The 22,050-nt window shown below is 37.4% G+C and overlaps 1 pseudogene; it reads left to right on the plus strand.

Annotated features, from left to right (window-relative positions):
- The first annotated feature begins 235 nt into the window (after positions 1-235).
- LOC136319674 (small ribosomal subunit protein eS25-like) overlaps positions 236-22,050 on the plus strand; it is a 168,366-nt pseudogene continuing 146,551 nt past the window's right edge.

A 22,050-nucleotide genomic window follows, 5' to 3' on the forward strand; every position in this document is an offset into this window, starting at 1 on the left:
CGGCTGGACCGCAGCAGGCGCAGGATAATGGAGCCCCCTGCGTGTGCGGGCCAGCAGGGCGCCCTGGGCGCGTGGAATGCCCAAGGCACACGCGCGAATGGGGCGCTCCGGGCACCGGTGGCCGGCGACCCCCACTCGCAGTGTGCGGGCCGCTGGGAACATCAGCGGTGCTCAACCGGACCGGGCGCACGCACGGCTGCTCGTGGCGGCTCGCGGTGGCTCGCGGTGGCGGTTCATGGCGGCCGTTCGCGGCGGCTGCTCGCGGCGGCTCACGGTTCCCAAGTATATGGGCTGACTCACCGCAGGCGCACTCCCTCGCGGCTTGAATGAGCGTCGCTGCGGTAGCTTCCTCCACACCCTCGTCTCTCAGATTCAAGTGATAACAGTCCTTTTGCTTTCAGTTTGTGTGGAACTCCGGAATGCTCCGAGGATAAATTTTTCTGTTTCTAGTTGATAAATTTGTTGTGATTTAGGGGAGAGCTGTCGGACGCGCTTCTCACGGCGCCATTTCCGTGACGTCACTCCTCGGTATTAGTTTTCAATAAAGATATTCGACCCTCATATCCCTTGGTTTAGCATCCACTGACTCAAGTAACCATGGATCAAAATGCAATGTTTTTGGATGTTTGGATGCAAAGGGCCAATTGTTTATGCATTGTTTTATGACATTATATATATATGGGACTTTAGCATACGTAGATTTGGGTATCTGTGCAGGGTCCTGGAACCAATCTCTGGCAGATACTGAGGACTGATTGAAGTAAAGTTTTTGAGGAATCAAATGTTATATGTAGATTTTTTAGTGTGAGGGGTTGGGCACTCCTTAAACCCCTACCTCACTGTTTAAGGATCAACTGTATTTAAAAATGCGGAAAATAAAATATATTAATAATGAAAAGAAATTCTATTAAGGGGCAGGAGGTCTGGGTTCCTATCTCTATTTTATGACTTTCTACTAGTGTTTTTACCTTAGACAGTTAAAATATATAAATTCTATTTTTTTCAACTATGAAAACTGGCGATAATAATATCTAATTAATTCAAAAGCTTGGTGTTAGACCTGATAACCTTGTAAAATTGCTCTGATAAATAATTGCCTGCCTATCTATCATCTATCATATATATAATGATGTGTCTTTCTTTATAGATATACATCTAAAATACCTGAACACTCTCTCACAGAGCTTTCTGTTAGAAAACATTCAAATTAAAACTCAACTTTGGTTTTTAACTATAAAGTGTGAAATGAGTATTTAAGAGCAGTGACAATGCGTTTCACTGGCCGAAAGGATTTAGTATTACATTATTCAGCCATCACACTAATGTGGGTTTCTTAGGAAGATGAAAGATTATAGGAGGTTGTGCTCATAATGAGGATGAGGCTGTGTACCTAATGTTCTAGAACTGCCATTAGGAAATGCAAGTATATCACTGCTGAATTCTGCCAAGATATTTTCCTTTGTAAGAGACTTAGAACAAAAGGAACACTATTTGGAAAGTTTAGGATTCCTTCCTCAGCACATTATTGATTCCTAGACACCTGAGCACATACTTTCAAAGTTCATACTAACTGTAAGGCCAGTAGTCATGGCCAGGGCCACCATCACAGCCGTCTGGCCCATGCAGGTTCACATTGGATTCAGACAGTCGGTAAAGAAACAATGGAGCCACAAACTGGTGGGCCATAGTCTTTAATCCTAGCTTGCATCTGGCAGGCAAGTAAAAACATACACTGGGCTCCAAAACCCACTCACATTCAGTGCTCACAAAGCTACTGACTTATCTGAGTTTCCTAGAATCAAAGGTTTCTAGCTCACCAGCCTTATTCTCCTCAGTTCCCCATCTCCTTCCTTATCCCAGATACAAACTCTACACAAACTGGCATCTCACTCAGTACTCCGCCATCTTGGCTGCTTCTCCTGGCCTCCTCCACATGGCCTCCTTCTGCTTTCTGCTCTGCTCTCTCCTCTAATGATAACCTCAGGAACCAAAAGAGCAAACTCTCGTTCTGCCCCCATTTTATATTGTAGCTTCACAACCTCTAATCCAATATACAAAATAGGGAAGTCTCTAATACAAAGTCACTTCTCTGAGACATGATGGGATTGTACCACCTCACATCAAAAAGGGTGGGAAAGGCTTAATCCCAAAACCAAGCCCCAGGCTACAACGATCCCCAACACACATTAATATCACCTGGGCGATGGCCTCACGTGGGCAACGTCATCTTTAACAAAGTGAGCATAATACATTTTATCTGCCCAACACTAACATGGGAGCATCATCCAGATACTCCAAGTTTTGATCCCCGGACAGGGTACTGTTACATCCCAGCGAGAGAGGCCACAGCAGACACAAAGTAAATTTTATAAGTTTTATTGCAGACCTGCACAGGGACTGCAGGCAACCCATGCAAGGGAGCACTGCAGCCCCCCAAACCTGCGCAGGGACTGCAGGCAACCCACGCCTCCAAAGAGACTGGAGCACTGCAGCCCCCCAAACCTGCACAGGGACTGCAGGCAACCCACGCCTCCGAAGAGACTGGAGCACTGCAGCCCCCCAAACATGTGCAGGGACTGCAGGCAACCCACACAAGGGAGCACTGCAGCCCCCCAAACCTGCACAGGGACTGCAGGCAACCCACTCAAGGGAGCACTGCAGCCCCCCAAAACTGCGCAGGGACTGCAGGCAACCCACGCCTCCGAAGAGACTGGAGCACTGCAGCCACGAGCTTCTAAAATGGCTCCTTTTTATAGGGTGGCTATCTAGGATGAGCAAGCATCATACAGAAGCTGATGTGGCTGTTAGTCATTGGCTAGGGAGGTCGTGCGCAGTTACAGGGGGGGTATTGCTCAGTGGAGAATTTCAAACATAAACTTCTGATAAGGGTCTCTGACTCAATGCAGGATGTTGCTGAACTCTTTGTTCTCAGCGTCACAGGGACCTTGTACACTCTTGGCAGCCCCAGCATGTCAGTACTCCCTGAATCTAACAGGTACCTGCAGGAAAAGCTCGATGTTTCTGTCTGTCTGTCTCTCTTCCTTCCTCTCTCTCTATAATCAGTCATTTGCTTTTAAAGAGTTACTTACAATAATGACAGTACAATACTAAATGCATTTCACAGGTCATATAACATTTGAAGAAATTTGAATGATGAAAAGACCAGTGTTAAGTATCTGGAAAAAATGTAGCTGTTTGTTTTAAATAATAGTGAGACCATCTTAGTAGTCTAACAAAGCTTTTTGAGAAGGAACTCACTAAGAGTTTACCAAGGATTGCATGTCACCATATGGTAGAGACATTTAGAAGTTTTATGCTCTATTTTGGACTGTGGCTGATATATTTATTTTCATTTGACTGACTCCAAGGAGGTAGCTTTGATACAGATAAACTATAAACAGGGCTCCCTTTGCAACAATAAGTAGATTTCCACACAGATTGGCAGTTGGTGATGCTATGTGCCGCTGTAGCCTTGATACTGTAGGCCATGAGGATTTTTATATTCCATGAAAATATTACCTTTGGCTGTGGCTTATGAAATTCTGAGCAGTTTCATATTGATGACTGAGCTATTTCTCCGTTCTGTCCTGCCATGCAAACATAAGAAATGATGCCTGTAGCAGAATGGTCATATTTTACCCCTTAGTTTACCTTGGAGTTCCTCAGCTTGTGTATTGGTTGTGTTCCCTGGCCTTGGTACTATCTTCTTCCCCTTGGCTTTGAAAAGATTTAACTTTTTCTTATGGTTCTACAGCCTTCCTCCTATACATGTCTCCATAGTGTGATTCTAATATTGTTCCTTCTGTTGAAGACAGAACTGATATTTTACTTTTCATAAGAAATTGCGAGGGGGGGAGATCAAATTCATTTACTTGGTATTACTTTAGAAGAAAAGAATCCCTTCAAAGGTTGCATTTTTTAAAAACCAAATTGAATCTGTAATTCTCTCCCGCCCTACCTGAGCCAGTCTCTAATTTCATTTTCTCATTGGAATGTAAGTTGAGAATGCAGCAGACCCTTCTGCGCATCTTTATAGGAGCCCTCTGCCTCCCCCATCTCTATTTATGGCTTTCAGTGCTGCCCTCAGTGTTTCAGTCTTCTGAATTAAACTAAAGGCACAATTCAGCTAAAAAGACGACCCCCCCCCCCCCGCCCACTACCATAGTAATGTGCTTAAGAAATTGTCTTGTTTTTTCCCAAATGGTTGGGTGAATGAGAGAGGCCTCTTAGAGAACACATTAAGCAAGTGTGTTTTAAAGCATCTGGAGATAATCTAGAACCAGAGCAGGAATCTGCAGAAGAAAGTAGCCAGGAGGAACAAAGAAGATCTGAAAATCATTGATACACTCATTGAGGGCACATCACAATGGTATCTTACAGCTTACTAAGGTGGTTGTGATAGAAACCATGCCTGAACCAGGCTCCTGTGGATTAAGGGAAGTCTTCTCACAGAGAAGGAGATACTGCTGATGTCAGTCATCCTGGGAAGAGAGAGGTCCTCATAAAGAAAAGAGGAATTTGGAAGATAAGTCTCAAACAAGAGAGGAAGACTGTAATCTACTTTCTTTTTCAAGAGGAATTCTTTCTTGGATTTGGATTCTAAGGATTTATGATATGTTCAAAAATAATCTCTGGTGGTTGGAGAAAGATGGTCTCTGCCAAGTGAAGGTTGTTGTCAGCTGAACCTCACCGGAGTGGGCAGAGCTAATTGGGCTCCTAAGAGAAGACCTATTTTGTTGTTATATCAATGAAGTATATTTGCCTCTGTGGAATTATCTTTGATAACGTGAATCATTAGTTAAGTCTGGTTTAAATGCAGAAGCTTGGCCAACTAGGCTTTTGAGATTTAAAATGAGGGTCAGGTCACACTTAGGAAGGTGAATGTTAGAGATAACAATCCTGTCCCTAGATAAGAGTATCAACTGTAATATTTAGCTGTTTCTTGCCATCTGTAGATTTTTCCCCTAATTGCCATCCTTGGAGTATAGAAGTTTGAATCTATCCATTGGTAGCTATAGGTGTCTGATAATAACTCCAGAGAAAACTAGCAAAGCTTAGTACTAAGAGTGAAATAGATTAAATGCCAGTTTGTACCATCTGAGTTCTTTTTCAGGCCACTCTAAGAGGACTCTTCTCTCTGTGATGAATTAGGACTCAACTTTATCAGCTCCTCTTAATTATTTATAGTTCATTCTCTTTCCTAGTTCTTTAATTTCATGTTAGGATAGGTGATGCATTAGGTTCTTGGATCATAGACAGAGATTAGTCCAATTAGGATAATTAAAGTTATTTTTTTCACCTTCACATTTTATTCAGGGACTTAATCTTGTATTTTGTTTCTGCTCCCTCTTTTTCTGTTTGTATTGGAAAATGCCAAACCAAAGATAAAATAAAGAAGCATTTTATTTATTTAAAAATTTTTTAATTAATTTTTAAAATGTATTGTATTAAGATGAATTCAAGTGTCCCACTCAGTATAATACCCTCCACCCCCAACAATGTACCCCCCATTTCACACCCTTTGCTCCCTTTCCCCTGACTCCCTTCACCCCTTCTCTCTGAGATTTGCTGTCCTGTTATCTGTATCTATGTGTTATGTATATATAATTTGGCTAATCTCTTTACCTTCTCTGATCCCGTCTCCTCCTTTTTCTCTGACATCTGTCCCTCTGCTCCCTATGACTCCATCTCTGCCTCTATTTCATTCCTTAGTTCACTGTGTTCATTAGATTCCACATATAAGTGAGATCATATGATATTTGTCTTTCTCTGCCTGACTTATTCTCCAAGAATATATCCTAAGAATCCCAAACACTAATTCAAAAGAAGATATGCACCCCCATGTTTATTGCAGCATTGTTTACAACAGCCAAGATCTAGAAATAGCTCAAGTGTCCATCAGTGGCTAAAAATCTGTGGTAGATATACACAATGGAATATTACACAGCTGTTAAAAAGAAGAAAATCTTAGATTTTGCTGTGGCATGGATGGACCTAGAGATTTTTATGCTAAAGATGCATTTTATAGTTCACTAATTTTTATCCTCATTTTTCTTTTTTTTTGTCTTCTTATATCCTTAAGCCATTTAAAGAGACAAATTTTAGTTCCATTAATAATTATATAGGGTTTAACATTTTCCAGTAATGTGCTGGAACTGGCTGGCCAATAAAGGCCTACTGATAAATTTTTAGGAAAACTGGAAATTGGTCTTGGGAGGAGTATTTTCGTCATCATCAAAATGGAAATTGATATAAATCAGAGGTCTTTCTCCTCCTCTTTTTTTTTTGAGAGAGTTGACTTACCAACACATCACCAAATCTGGTAGTTGGCACTGTAAGTGTGGCATAAAAATTACTTTATTATATTTAAAAATGGACTGACTTTTAAGAGTAGGTGACAGAGTGGGCAGTTTTGGGTGACCAATGGTCAAATCCAAATTTCTTTCCTGAGAAGCTATCTTACTTTAGGGTGATCAACTAACTTCATGTTTCCTTGGTTTCCTTACATACAAAATAAGTGATTGAATTTGATGAGATCCAGTTAAACCCTGAAGTTTTATTAATAGTAAAAATTACTTTCCATTAAAATAGAGATGGGTGAATAACTGAACCACCTAAGATGCAAAAGATATTAAGGAGTTTGTAAAGTGAGAAAAATTGACACTTCCCATTAGGAAGACAGTAAAAAAAAAGGCATCAAATGAGACAGTTACTATAGAAAGAGTCCATTGAAACAAGAACACACGGAGGGTAACGTCTGCATATTCAAATTAGTGCCAGATTTTCTGGTTTGTTGGATGCTTTTCCATAGACTTTTGAAGGAAAAAGACTGCAGCTGTGTAAACTCCCCTCTTCACCTTGGCTGAGGAACTTTCCGAGAGAGCAGATGGCTCTGAGTTTCAAGCCATGAATCATTGTCAGGGGACCTCCTCAAGCTGCTGTAAGCAGGAAGAGTCGACAAGCCTCGATGCATAATAGTTTTATTACTCTTGGTGTCAGTCACATTCATGCCCTTGCTGCTGGGATCAGGCTTATTGTTAATAAAGCTACAACTTGGAAACCAAACAGCAAGACTCAGCAAATTATCTCTATTTAACATCTAATGGATGTTTCAAGACTTTAGTATCCCTGTTTTCATGATCATCAGTCAAGAAAGTAAAGAGAGGAACCATTTCTTTCTCTTTATTTTGTTCTATTTTAAAGCAGATTTGTGGATAAATATTTTATATATTTTGATGCCTTCATTGGCTAATTTCTGAAAGTTATTAGTAGTAATATTATATGTTGATTGTAGTGCATGATCTAAATTTGTAACTTTTTCATAATGTAGGTAGATAAGTGAGAGTTTGTTTTTAACCTGAATTATTAGTGTATTTAATTCTAATTCTATATGTACTATTGGGAGGGTTCATGGTGAATTAATTTGACTCTATTAAGAAATCTTAGATCAGTTGACCCTCTATATAAGGTAGAACCAGACCAAATTGGCTCTTTCTATTAAAACTCTACTTTTGTTGCATTGATTAGATGATATTTCAGTCACTTTACTACTTTGGTGAAAGTCACTTTTAGTAGCTTTAACTGAAATTTTACCTAGAATAGCTTGGCTATTTTTTTAATAGAATATAATGATTAGAATATGCCTCAATGATCATTTTTAACATTTTCAATTGCAAAATATCTTAGACCACTAGATTGCAAAGCCAGAAATCTAATAGAAGACAAAGTGATCCAAAGGAGAAGGTCTCCCCCCCACCTCAATATAGAAAAGTCAACATTTGATGGAATCCGAGTGTCTGCAGAAGAGAGAAGGTCTGTTTCAGAAAGTACATTGACTTTTTATTTCTGAAGAATTTAGTCTGGGACTAGTTTGATGTTGAGTACTGTGAAGACTAACACAAGGGGTGTAGTGGTCAAGTGCAAAGAGCAGGGGATTTGAGTCAGCTAGACCTGCTCCATTCTTTCAAACCAGATGACCAGTGACAAATGGTGCTGAGGCACTTTCCTCAACTTTAAAATAGAGAGTATAATATGTACCTGAATAGGATGCAGTGTGATTGTGAGGAAGCAATCCTGTATTTTATCTGGCCTGTGGTGAGTCCTTAATATCACTAGTCATTGTTGGTATTCTTTCATTGTCCTGATGGCTTACTCAGCCCTCAGTTTAATGCCTCTATACAATATTCCAGAGGAAAATACTGCAATACTGCAATACTGCAAATGTTAAACATGAAAGGTGAGAACAAAGAATAAAAAATCAGAGTTGCACGAGTATTTAGAAAATAGTTTTCTTTCTCTGATATTTTAAGGTTTTTTAAAAATTTTAATTTATTGTGTTTATGTGTTTACATAGATTCTAGTGTCCTCCTCCCCTGTGTTCCCCTCAAAATTTTTTTTGTCCCCCTCCCCACAACACACTCCCCCTTTCCCTCCAGAATTTGCTGTACTGCTCTCTATAATGCTGTATTATGTGTATATAATTTCACCAATCTCTTTCCCTTCTCTGATCCCGTCCTCTCATCCCCTTTCCCTCTGTCCGCTTTCCCTCTGGTCCCTTTGATTCCACCTCTGTCTCTACATCTGATATTTTAATTATTTAATTAGAGTTTACATTCAGTATTATTTTGTATTAGTTTCAGATGTATATCAGACAACCACATGCTTCGCACAGTGGTCCCCTGATATTTCCAGTACCCACCTGGCACCGTGCATAGTTACGACAATATTGTTGACTATATTCCCTGTGCGGTACTTTACATTCCCCGTGACTATTTTGTTAGTATCAATTTGAACTTAATCTTTTCTTTCTTTCTTTTTTTTTTTTGACCTAGTCTCCCAAACCCCCACCCCTCCAGCAACCTTAGTCTATTCTCTGTATCTGTAAATATAGAACACAGGTTTCTTGACCTGGCTTTGTCACTATTGAATTTGATGACATTGAGAGGCTTCACCTGTGTTTTATCCATACCTCAACTTTGAGTGTAAAATGAGGAGCTGAAATTAAGTTAGCTATCAAAACCAGCTCTGAAGAACACTGATGTTGATAATTATCCTTAGAACAGAAGAGTTGCATGTTAAATTTGGAAAAACAAATATCTCTGGACATATTAGAATCTTCTTGGAAATTTACCTTGCTACTTAGCATTAAAATATATGGCTTTGGTAAAGAAATATGTTGAACTTAGTATAACCTAATTTCCCAACATTTAATAAGAGCATTCCTTATTTGTGAAAAAAGCAAGAAAAAACTCATCTTGCTGAAGTTTTTCATGTAACTCAGATCCTAAATATAGGATGTTCTGTATGTTCCCTTATAATTCTAATATTTTATGACTGTGTAATTAATTAAATATGTAGGGTGATAGTTTAGATGAAGTATCCCTTTTTTAAAAATTCATTTTATGTAGAAAAAATTCTTATGAGATCATTAGAAGGACATGTTTGTGGATCAAGACTGTTTATGAGTGAAATTATAACAATTTTTACATAAATGACATGGACTTACAGAGGAGTATGTTCTAATTGTCCTTTAATGCTTTAATCTTTCTTAATTTGTCAATTAAACTCATCTCAATAATATTTGCCAATTGATTGCACATTGTCAACTTTTATAGAAATTATTATTTCTGAAAACACATGTCAAACTAAAAGCTCTCATAGTAACATAGTATATATGTGTACACAACATATGGAATACACATGTTACTTCTAGAGGTTGTAAATTTATTCACTGTGACTGCACCATTGCTTTTCTCTAATTTATACCACATTTTGTCCCTTATTTTGCTTTTATTTCTGTAAATAGGATGGAGATATAAAGTGTATGAAGGATGTGAAATGGAAGCTGTTCCAATCATGGCTTTATGGCATCCTCAATTTGCTAGAATTATTTCCACCTGTCAATTTTTCACATAATGGTAGGAATCTTTCCTTGGACCCACAGACCCTGTACATGTGTGGAAGAATTGTTGTGTGATCTCTCACTGCTTCTTCTAGAATGAGGATACCTCTGTGAGAAAGATAGGTGTATCATTGCCAAGATAGGCACACATTTCCCGCGGGTTCTGTGGCTCTTGGTAATTCAGAGTCTGGTGTAGTATTTATACCTCCCTGCTCGTATAGTTTGTCTGAGGAAAATAGCTCTTGTCAGGTTGTAGGTCGCCTTCTGATGTGTAAAAATGGCTACTGGTCCCCATGCAGCCTAACATTCTCAGTAGGACAGGGGAAAGGGGAATGAGAGTTGTAGAGTACTTACTGTGGCTCCTTCTTATCTCCTTCCTCTAATTCATTCTTCATGTCTTTCAATTATGCCTCATACATAACTAGCTTTCAAATGTTTCCCTGTCCTTGATTGTTGGCTCTGTCACTCTTACTAGCTTGGTCAGGTTTCTTAATCTCCTTAGGTCATTTTCTCTATAAAATGTACAAATTGAAGATGTAAACATTAGTGAAGTGAACTATAGTTCAAGAAAAAAAAATCAGTGAGATAATTCATTCAGATGCTGAGTGTGGAGATTGGCAGGTAGGAAGTACTCAGAAATTATTCACTGTCTTTATTATTTTCATTGCTAGTTTAGGTCTTAACTATATTTTGGCTCTTTGCTGATGTTTCTGACTCAAAAATATCTTCTTCTTTTCCCTTCTTTACACTTACCCTCCATAGTACTGTACTTCCAAGATGATCTTTTAAAATATAAGAAGTCCATTGTTTGAAACCCTATAATGGTTCCCAATTCCCTGAGGAATGGAGTTTGAAATCTTCAGTATGATGTCCTTTAGAATGTGTTATCAACACTGGGCTTTAACTGAACCACTTGCAGTTCCATTTTGTGCTTATATATCTTTGCACAGGCTTTTGCCACTGTTTTGAATGTGTGAGTAACTGCATTCTTCCTCTACCCTTCACACTGCCATAGTCTGTCTTTCAAGATCCAGCCTTCATTTCTCCTTTGTGCCACACTGTACTTCACGTAAATTTTTATTATGGTGTTTCCTATAACGTATTACAGTTCAGTTTCTCTCTCTCTCTCCTGCTCTCTTTTAAAAAACAATGGCTCTGGTTCACCTTTCTTAGTATCAGACATGATACTTGATGAATGTTTACTGAATGATTGAATGAATGAGGGTTATTGTGGAACACAGTATACTTTGCCTCTTAAATTCCTAAACAACATTGGTGTCTGAAACAACATTAACTGTGTAAACTGTAGACACTCAATAAATAACTGTGAATTAACTAATTAATTTGTTTCTACATCTACTTTTAATATGTGAAGTAAAAGGAAATTAGAATTCCTTAATCAAAAGTACCAGATATGGTAGCATTACTGAGTTAAACACAAAAGGGTTGAAACTAGAAAAACGTCACTTTCTACTATCATTTGAGTTTTCCCATTTTCCCACATTTCTCTGAATTTTTTAGATATCATAATTTCAAGGTTATAATTCATAATTGCTTAAATATATGAAGTGTACTTGCCATTCTTTGAAAAGGTTAGTGCTATCATGGGATGTGTAAATCTTCTTTTATGTAAAAGATGACAAGCAAAATTATAATCCAAGTCAAAGTTTTATAAAACATTGACTTGGATATGCTTGCTTTTAAAGTAATTTTAGTTTAATCCCTCATTAGAGATTCAATCCTTATTTATGTACAATGATCAAGCTGATAATATTTTTTGTGTCATTGATGAATGGACCAGTGGAAATAAGGTCAAATATAGAATTTTCTTCCCTTTAGAATCACTGAATATTTTACATTCCACATTACTGTTTTATATACTTTCAATGACTAGATAAATAGGACCCTAGGTTTTACATTTCTGAAGATATTAATAAATGAGAAGAGATGTGCCTAAGTTGCCCGGGGAAAAAGAATGTAAATGAAGACATCGCCACAGGAAATGAAGAAACAAAGTAGCCAGCCCACTCCTAGTGAGCACTGGTGGTAAAAGAACAAAACCAGCTTTGATCACCTCTTGGCTTTAGTCATGGTCTGAATGGAACCAATACTTAAGCTTAGAAGTGAGGGATAAAAAGTGTTTATGTGGATATTTTGCCATAATTTTCCCAAATGGTTTGTAGTTTTCAAAATTCAGCTCTGAAGTTTATACACTCAACCTCTAAGACTGTACTTTTATCCTCATGCCACTTTTTTTCATAGAATCTTTTGAGGCCCTTTAAACTTCAGATGGCCCTCGATGGAACATTCTATTACACCACAGTTGGTAGAGCCAGCTGGAGCCTCTGGGTTCTTCTGGTTAATGTAACACTGTTTTTCCAAAAACACTGGATGACAGGTGCTGCTGATCTCAGCAAAAGTTGGCATAAACAAAGCCTGAACATTACAAGGGGAGATTAATGGGATCTATCAGTATGAAGTTAGTTATCTTTTGTTACTATTTACAATGAGTGTCAGAGAATGTTTGGATAACAGAAAACAACTAAGGTGGAGGAAGAATTAGATAAAAACATAGAGTGTTGGGGAAAGCTTGGGCTTTGGAGTCAGTATACCTGGAGTGGGATCCCAGGCCTCGGTCAACATTACTAACTACCCTGAGTTTCTGTTTCTTCTCCCTTCTATAACACAAATTCCACCAGGGCTTCACCTAGATCTCCTGTATCCCTGTACTCATGACAGATGGGTGGAGGACTATGGGAGGCCATCTTTCTTGCTTCTGGTGGGCACACTTCTAAGGTGTAACTCATTCTCCAGAGTTCCCCATGGCATTGGGCTGAAGTAATCTTTTGATGACTTCTGATAGTCTAAGCCTTCTTACTAATCAGCAAATGGATGGCTCTTAAGTCAAACCTGGATGTTAAATCATTGCTTCAATTCAGTGGCCCTGTTCCATGGTAGCCAGTATATATATAGTTTTTCAAGTTAGATGGAGCTAAATATAAATTTTCACCCTTTCCAGGTCCCCTTTTTAAAATGTGGATGCCTTTTAAGGTTGTATTTTAATCATGTGAAAACTTAGGTCAATGCCAGACAAGGTAGTAAGTACTTAACAATAGTGTTTTTTGACTGTTTTTATGATTATTTTTGTTCCATTCCAATACCCCAAAAGTTTATTACATTCACATTTTGACAACTCTCCCAGATATGCTGCTGTTTCATTATGAAAATGTATTCTCTGTCCAAAGTTTGTTTAGTGACCTACTAAAGGAAAGTTTGGTTAGCTACTAAATACTTTTCTGGGTCCTTGAGGTCTTATTTAGTGAATAATTGTTTTGCAAAGGAGGAAAAATAACTTTGCTCTTCTGAGTTATTGGCTGAGAACTTTATTATAAAATCCAGATTAACAAGAGAAAAACAAAAAGTGTATTAACATGTATACTTTACATATACATAGGATGTTTCCAGGTAAAAATAATTAAAGTGGTAGTTTAGGATTGTGGTTTATATAACATCCTTAACAAAGAATAGTAAATTTGTGGAGAAATGATAGAACAAAGAAAAGCAGTTTTAGGCTTCCAAGTTTGGAGGTAAAGCCTATTTAGTAGAGTTTGTTATGTAGATTCTTAGGAGGAAGAACATCTTTGTAAATTTATGACCTTCTTTTAGGAAAATAGGGAAAAGATAAAGAACTTGTATATCTACTTTTTCTCAGTTGTTTTAGCTCAAAATAATTTTTATGTCAAATTGTATATTTGAGGGTGGCATATTTTGTTGTTACCAGCATCCATTGGGGTTCTTGGGTGCCCCAACATAGAAATTGAGAGGAGAACCCAGAGAAATTTTTAGATTGATTTTATTGAGCTTATGCTTGAGCACAAGGGAGGCAACACAATGGACAGGAAAGTCCTCTGAACTGGCTAGGGGCTGACTCCAAGTGGCTCGTTTTATAAACTGGGGCAAAACCAGCTTGTGAAAAAAGGCAGTCTTGTGAAGGTTTCCAAGGATCACAGTTTTCATGTGAGGGTGAGGGTACTTCCTTCCTTTGTTGGGTTGCTTGGCAACTATCTCCTCACCTGCAGGAGTAAGATGGGGGTGTTGCTTATGATTGCCACCTTACGAAGGCCATCTATTAGCCAAACCTTGATTATCTGCACATGCAGAGCAGTAATTTCCACATCTGGCCATGTAATCTTAACTTGGCTTATTAGATATTGGGTATTTTTCTATTCCGAGCACCAGGTTCCTTTATCTCACTGCCTTCCTTCAATTTCAAGGGACACATCCAGAAAAACGTTCTCCTTGACCTGTCACATACATTACAACTTTAATTTAGTTAAAATAGAATTTTGCACACTGTTCTTTTGGTTTATGTCACTAAAAAAACGAATTATCTGAGCTAATTTACTTGCTGTTTAGCAGAAAGCTGTACAATTATAGATTGTGTTGCCAATAAATATTGATAACATTCTCTGGAAAATGTTAAGACCACAGTAGCTAATTTTTTTTACAAAATAGTTTAAACCCTCCTTAAAGGTAGAAGAAGGTTTACATATAATATTTTTTATGATTTTTTAATTCTGTTATTCCAATTTTATTGTAGTGAGCTTTTCAGTAAGCTTGAGATAGTGACATTCACATTTCCCCTCTTTTGATTATTTTAATGACCTCTAAATTATCTCTCATTACCTCTCTTAATTTTAAAATGGACCATTTCTTTTGAAAAGATGGAATAGCTGCCATTATTCTAAAAGTATGAGCTTGTAATTCAACCAGATCTTACATATTTCCATGGGAACTTTTTAAACATAAATGATTTTTATCTGCCTCTTGACTTTTAGCCATTTTTCCTCCTGCTCTGCTATGAAGGAATGGTCCCCTTTTCCTCAGTTTTCTCTTTGGACCAAGGATTCAGTAGACCTTTACATAATGCAAAATGAATTAAAACTAAAATCCATATGTGATTGCTTTAAAGAGAAAGTTCACAGTAAATATTATTGTAAGTTAATAATCAGAGAGTTAAAAATCATTATCATTTTCACTAGAAAATGCAAGCTCTGCTAAGGAGATAAGAGACACTAGGGAGTCACTGGTTTATTCACTCGTATAGCATAAGCCACGGATACGTGCTAAAGCAAAGAAGGTACTTAGTAATTTTTGAAGACGTCCATTCACAATTTACTCTACACACTCAACGCTATGTTCTTTTAACCTTCCATATTCTATCATCTTGTTTGGGTTTTTTATTTTTACACACACACACGCACACACACATACCCAGGGTTTTTCTATTTTCCTGAGAAACTTGTTATTTTCAATTATCTTTTTTTTAATTAAGTGAGAGGCAGGGAGGCAAAGAGACAGATACCTGCATGTACCCCAACCAGGATCCACCCAGCAATCCCCATCTGGGTCCTGCTGCTCTGTTGCTCAGCACTTGAGCAATTTTTAGCACCTAAGGTGAGCCCTTGGAGTCATCCTCAGCACCTGGAGCCAACTTGCTCATTTTTGATCCATGGCTGTGGGAGGAAAACATGTGAGGAGGGGTGGAGAAGCAAATGGTCACTTCTTCTGTGTATCCTGACCAGGAATTGAAACCAGGACTTCCACACACTGGGCTGATGCTCTACCACTAAGCCATCCAGCCAGGGCCTCAATTATTTCTTATTACTACCCATGCTACAGTCAACATAAAAGGAAATGTCACTTGTGAACATGGATAACCTTTTCTCTAGGATAGAAATCTAGCAGTAATACTGTTGATCTGCAAGCTTATGAATCTTAATTTTACTGAGTATTGTCAAATTGCTTTCCAAAGAGATGTATGACATCCCACAAGCTATATATCTTAATATCAACATATGGTATCATCAGACCAATTAATCAATCATTTTTATCAATTTGATAGCTATAAAAGATATCTCACTTTTAGTTTGCATTTCCTGAATCAGTAATGAAATTAAATTTCTTGTTAAGTTTGTTGGTTATTTGTGTTTCTTCAGATATTTTTATTTATTGATTAATTTTTAGAGAGAGGAAGGGGAAGGGAAATGGGGAGAGAGAGAGAGAGGGAGAGAGAGAGAGAAAGAGAGAGAGAGAGAGAGAGAGAGAGAGAGAGAGGAGTATTGATCTGCTCCTGTATGTGTCTTGACCAGGGATTGAACTGGAAAACTATATTTTGGGAGGAAATTCTAACCAATCAAAACATCTAGCCAGGGATCTTCAAATATTTTTATTTTTCTGTGTTGCCTTTGTTACTATTGCTTTGTGGAAGCATTTTATATAATTTGGCTTCTATAATTTATCTGCAGTATATAGTTTAAATATCTCTCAAAGGCTGTGGCTTATCTTTTCAGTTGTTATATAGAGGTTTAACTTAGATTTTCTACAATGGTGAGTTGGGCTTTAAAACTAGAAAATGGAAGTTAAATTGAACAACTATATTAACAGTTAGCAGCTCATGAAGTAGTTTGGGCTTCTGGGGAGAAAAAAGGCCAATATGTCCAGTCAAAAGTTAAACTGGGATGCTGATTAATCAAAAACTTCTGATTTAATAACTCAGAACCAAGCATTTAAAAATATTTGTGGTTGTTAAATATATCAATAATTCTTATCTGCTTTTTGAGCTTTCAAAGGTTGGTTCTATGCACCAGTAGCAGTTTGCTGATAATGTTAATTCAGTTCACTAGACAGTTCATCTGTTGTTGTTTTTTAAATGAATTAGCTCGTCATTTTGCACTTGCTGAAGACCAGGCTGAGCTACCCATTATTGTCCATCATTTAAGTTAATGAAAGTCATGGACCCCAAAATAACTCACTCATTTAGAATTCTAAGCTGCCTACATTACTAAACAGATTATTAGATAGATATATTTATTTGCCTAGCACTATTTTTTAGGGTTAAAACTAATATCATTTTGTATGGAAAGAGATGGCTCTGATCTGTGTATGTTTCCTATAATTAGATACAGCCCTGGTTTAAAATTTGTTTTGAGGCATCTTATGCATGCATGCACGCACATACATGTGCACACATACAATAGATAGATATACTTATAAATACATTCAAATTAATGTAACCTGTATTACAATATGTCTCTGGAAAGAGATTTTCACCATGGATTATAAAGTTAATATGTTGTGAGCAGAAAATTTAACTGCGATATCAAAATTGTTCTATAGTCTTCTATATAGAATTGCACAGTGTATTCCCAGCATACAATAGATTCATGCAAGGTGTTTCTTGATTTTTGCTCATTGTCTGAAGCAATCCACATTCCACAATTTACCTCTGCTTTCATTAAGTTTCTCTGGCCATTTTATAGATTGTTAATTTTATAGATTGTTAATTCCCTAAAAAGAACAGCATACTTATGAAAATAAATGGAAGTCATTACATAATTTGTAGAGGCAAAAACATTTAATTAATTCTAAAATCTTTTCTAAAAATTACCTACAATGGAGCAGAGATTATGCTGAATATTAGAGATACGAAGATGAAAGGATAGACTGTTGGCTTCTGCCCTCAAGAACTCATTAATTCCACGCATACTACACTGTTCCAGCCCAATCAACATATTTTGTGAGACATGTTAAAACGTGGTAATTATTTTTTTCCCAAGCTTATGACCAAATTCATATCAGCCTAAGAAATCTTCACATTTCTATTAAAATGAATATTGGTGATTTTATTGAGTAATTCATTCAGCTTTCTGGCAATTAACCAAAGAGAAACTCAGAGCCCAAGTACTCCCAGGTGCAACTGTAACCATTTAAATAAAAGACGGGAGAGCATAAATTCCATTTAAACCTCCTCCTCCTTCCTCTGTGAAACTGCCAGTAGCATTGTCTTAAAAGGATGGTTCTTAGCACTGAGGAGATTAGTCAGGCTTGATCAGGCTCCTGGGGAGAGCAATCACGCACCAATGTTGCATTCATTGGTTTCCTTTTATGTTCCATGTTAAAAGGCCAGCAGCTAAAGAAATGGATTTTTTTTTCTTGTTGCTGTTATGCTGAACATCTGGAGGCTGTATAACTGGCATCCATGGAAACAAAGTTTTGTTCAAGCTAGAGAAATGCCAGAAAAAAAATTGTGGTTGTACTGAAAGACACTGACATTTTATATTTTCAATTCATCAGATTATAGCTTGACTGAAGCCAAAGGAAAGGGATTAGAAAAGTTTAATTACTAAAATGCAATTCATTTCTCTTTTCCAGTTCTGAATATTGCTCCAGCAAGACAAATGATCCTTCAAATATTACAAACATTCTTATTTTATCATTAAAATGATTTCTGATTGTTACCCAGCGTTGGAAATGAGGCAAGCTTTAAAATCAGTGTCTTGATTACTAAATGGCGTTCTTCACTAATGCATAAAATTCAGCACAGAATACAAGGCATACAGATGTAAGAGCTGAATTATTTTACAAATGCAATTAAAAGGTAAAGAAAGACGCCGTGAAATGGCAAGATTATTAAGTTAAATTTACATGTGATTTTAAAACCTGTGTCATAACATTAGGAAAAGATTCATATTGCAACCTTGATTACATATTATTGAATAGGTTATTCTTTTTTCCTAAATGTCATTATCAATAGTTCTCTTAGCACTCAAAATCCATCTTTTTTTTTTTTTTCACCTTCAGTTTAAATGATTATTTGGTCATTGCTAACTGATTAGAGAGTAAGGAATGGAGGCATTTAAAAAGAATTCTTGGCCCTGGTCAGTTGGCTCAGTGGTAGAGCATTGGTCTGGCATGTTGAAGTCCCAAATTCAATCCCCAGTCAGGAAACATAGGAGGAGCAACTATCTGCTTCTACACTCTTCCCCCTCCCCCTCTCCCCACCTTATATCTCTCTCTCACTCTTCGTCTCCTAAAGCCATGGCTCACTTGCTAAAGTAACTCAGTTGCCGAGCAACAGAACAGTGCTCCCAGATGAGTAGAGCACCCCACACACACACTCACTAAGGGGCTTGCCAGGTGGATCCAGTCAAGATGCATGTGGGACTCTATCTCTGCTTCCATGCCTCTCAATTAATAATAGTAAAAACAATTCTTGCTTGTGTCTATTTTCCTGAATGTCTTATTGAGTTGAGGTATTAGTACCTTGACCTAAATAGCCGGGTGCTATGGTCAGAATGTTTGTGTCCCCCACAGAATTCACATTTTGGAACCCTAAAGCCTACTGTTGGTGATATTAGAAGGTGAGGCTTGTGTAATATAATTAGGTAATGAAGATGGAGCCCTCCTGAACAGGATTAGTGGTTTTATAAAAGATCTCACAGAGCTCCCTAGCCCATCCCACCATGTAAGGATACAATGAGAAGTCAGAAACTGGAAGAGGGCTGTCACTAGACCAGGCATGGCCAACATACGGCCCACAGGTTGGATCCAGCCCACGTAATGAGTTTATGAGCCCGCGATTAAATTTTTAATATTCTCCGCTACTTTAAAATCTCAGCTACTCAGAAGTGGAAGTTCTTTGATTATTGGAAATCAAGATAGTTAAGAAGACAGTGATATGCGGAAAAGAATTCCGTGTGTGACTAATCTAGGGTTAACTTCCAATAATTGGTTGAATGGTTTTGTAATACTTCTTTATTTTTTAAAAAAATTCCATTATAAAGATTTAGAACTTTTGTACTCATCTGTACTCGATATGAACTGTTTGATGTTTAATGGCGATGTGAAACCCACATTCTTTTAGGCGGAGTTTGCCAGTGCGCACCCAAGGTCAAACAATTTGTTATTTTTGTGGTCAAGTGTGCTGAATCAAGTAGCACTGTAGCATAGACAATAGCTGCAGTTGATAACTGAAAACGTGTCCAGGCTGTTTGTAAAACAAAATAATTGTTTTATTTGCGATATAACCCCTTCAAGCTCATTCTATTAATTAAATATTGTTTCGGTTGATTGCGATATAGTTTGGATATTTATACAGTATGTAATTATATTTTTATTAAAATAATATTGTATATTAAATTTTTTTCACTCACACTTATTCATAAACAAATTACACAATAAAATTTTGTTTACTTAAATGAATCGTTTTTGTATTTAACATTTTTTAATTTTAATATTTCGTCCGGCCCTTGAAAAGAGTTTTCTTTCTAATCTGGCCTGGGGGCAAAAACTGTCGACCACGCCTGCACTAGACCATGCTGGCACTGTGTCCTCAGACTTCCAACCGCCAGAAAAGTAAGAAATAAAATTTTGTGGTTAACATAGCTATCTAGTCTGTGGCTCAAACAGACTAAGACACGGAGTATCCATCTCATATTAGTTTCTCAGTGTGCACCACAGCTTGCTCCAAAATATATTTGAGCCCCCTAGCAATAATGATGAAAAACAGGTAAATCAAACAAATTAAAATTTTAAAGGAAGATTCAACATATGTAATGGCAAGAGAAAAATTCATTAGACAACTTGGATAGATTATTATTGTACCGTAACTTTAAAAGTTTATCATAATTCAAAGCACAAGATGATGATAGAATGTATCAAAATTTATCTAGCAAGGTGTGTCAGGCAGATTCTAAGATCCCCTCTGCTTGAATGTGGCCTTGACTCTCAACTTGCCTCTAACCAATAGAATACAAAACAAGTAATGTGATGTCACTTCCAAAATTAGACTATATAAAATTATGACTATAGTCTTTCTGGCTAGATAGCTCTCTCTTTTGCTGGTTTTGTTAAAGTAAACTATTGTATTGGAGAGAGTCACATCACAAGAACCTTAGGACAGCTTCCAGACAATATCCAACAAGGAACTGAAGCCCTCAGTCTAACAGTCCTTAGGAACTGAATCCAGCCACTCAACCATGCAAACAAACTTTGAAGGGAATCCTGACCTCATTGTGCCTTCATATGAGACCTTAGCCCTCATACCACCTTGATTACATAGAAAGCTGTGAAGTAAAGGACCCAGCAAAGCCATAGCTAGATTCATGAACTATGTATATACACTGAGAGATAATAAATGTACATTATTTAATTTTATAATTTCTTTTATAACAAGATCATGAATAGACAATTTAATATTTTATTTTCTGGAAGTAACATTTTCTACAGATCTATACGCAAGGATTTGTGTACAGCATGAAGTCTTTGCCAACAAATTCAGAGAAGCTAGATTTAGTGACTCTCTTCTATGAGCCTTTTATAAAAACTAAGTTGGTAAACCTAGACTCTGAATCAACAAAGAGTTCAGAAATGATTTTGGACAAAAATTCAAGATAGTAAAGACAACAGAAGCTATTATTTCATGAGCTAATCCAATAAAGTGATGGACCATGAAGAGTCTGGAGGAAAGGGCAGCTTTGATGTCCTTGAGGATGTCAGATAAGCTCTTTGCAAATGCTGGGCTGTAGTGCATTCCGGCTGGATCTTCTCAGCAGTGCTGCAGTGCAGCTAGTCTGTGCTGCCTTAAAGTGCCATCCGTATGCTTTATATGTGTGGCATTCAGGAAGAAAGCCTGACATTCTCATTGAGAACTCAGAAACCTGGCTCATGCTCTGAGCTTGAGGCAAGGCTTCCACGGTGTCAGTGGGTAAAAAAAATCTTTTTTCCAAAATACAAATTTGAATTTGCTTAAGTATCTGGCTAAGGACTCAGAGATTCTAAATATCTATGTCATTTGCTTGGAGAAAGAAGTTTTTACCTGAATAATATGTTAAGGGGAGTCACTAGCCAACTGGTTCTCCAAACTCCTAAAGGAACTTCAAATTATACCATAAATGTTATGTGCTTTTGATGAGAATGTCAGCCTGGTGCCCATGCCACAGTGTGTTGGCTATAAAGCGCTACCTCAAAGATTTAATGATTAGGCTTTTTGGATAGAGGTATGGACAATAGAACTCAGTATTTCTACATTTGAAGAGCTCTGATAAACCCTTCTTATTTCAACATTGGATTTTTACATGTACTTTTTTTTTTAATTTCTTGGAAGCAGACCATATAATTAACTTAATAAGTCATTAAAAACGCTTGCCAAATTATTTCCGCTGAAGCAATGCATTTTTATGGTTCAGAAGGCTGGCTCTAAAGTCAGACTTGCAGGTTTTGATTTGTATCCTAGCACACACCTGCTGTGTAAATTTGGGGAAGTTGCTTAACTTCTCTGAGCCTTTATTTTCTTCTCTGTAAACTAG

Source organism: Saccopteryx bilineata, chromosome 1, assembly GCF_036850765.1.
Source record: "Saccopteryx bilineata isolate mSacBil1 chromosome 1, mSacBil1_pri_phased_curated, whole genome shotgun sequence".
Taxonomy (NCBI): Eukaryota; Metazoa; Chordata; class Mammalia; order Chiroptera; family Emballonuridae; genus Saccopteryx; species Saccopteryx bilineata.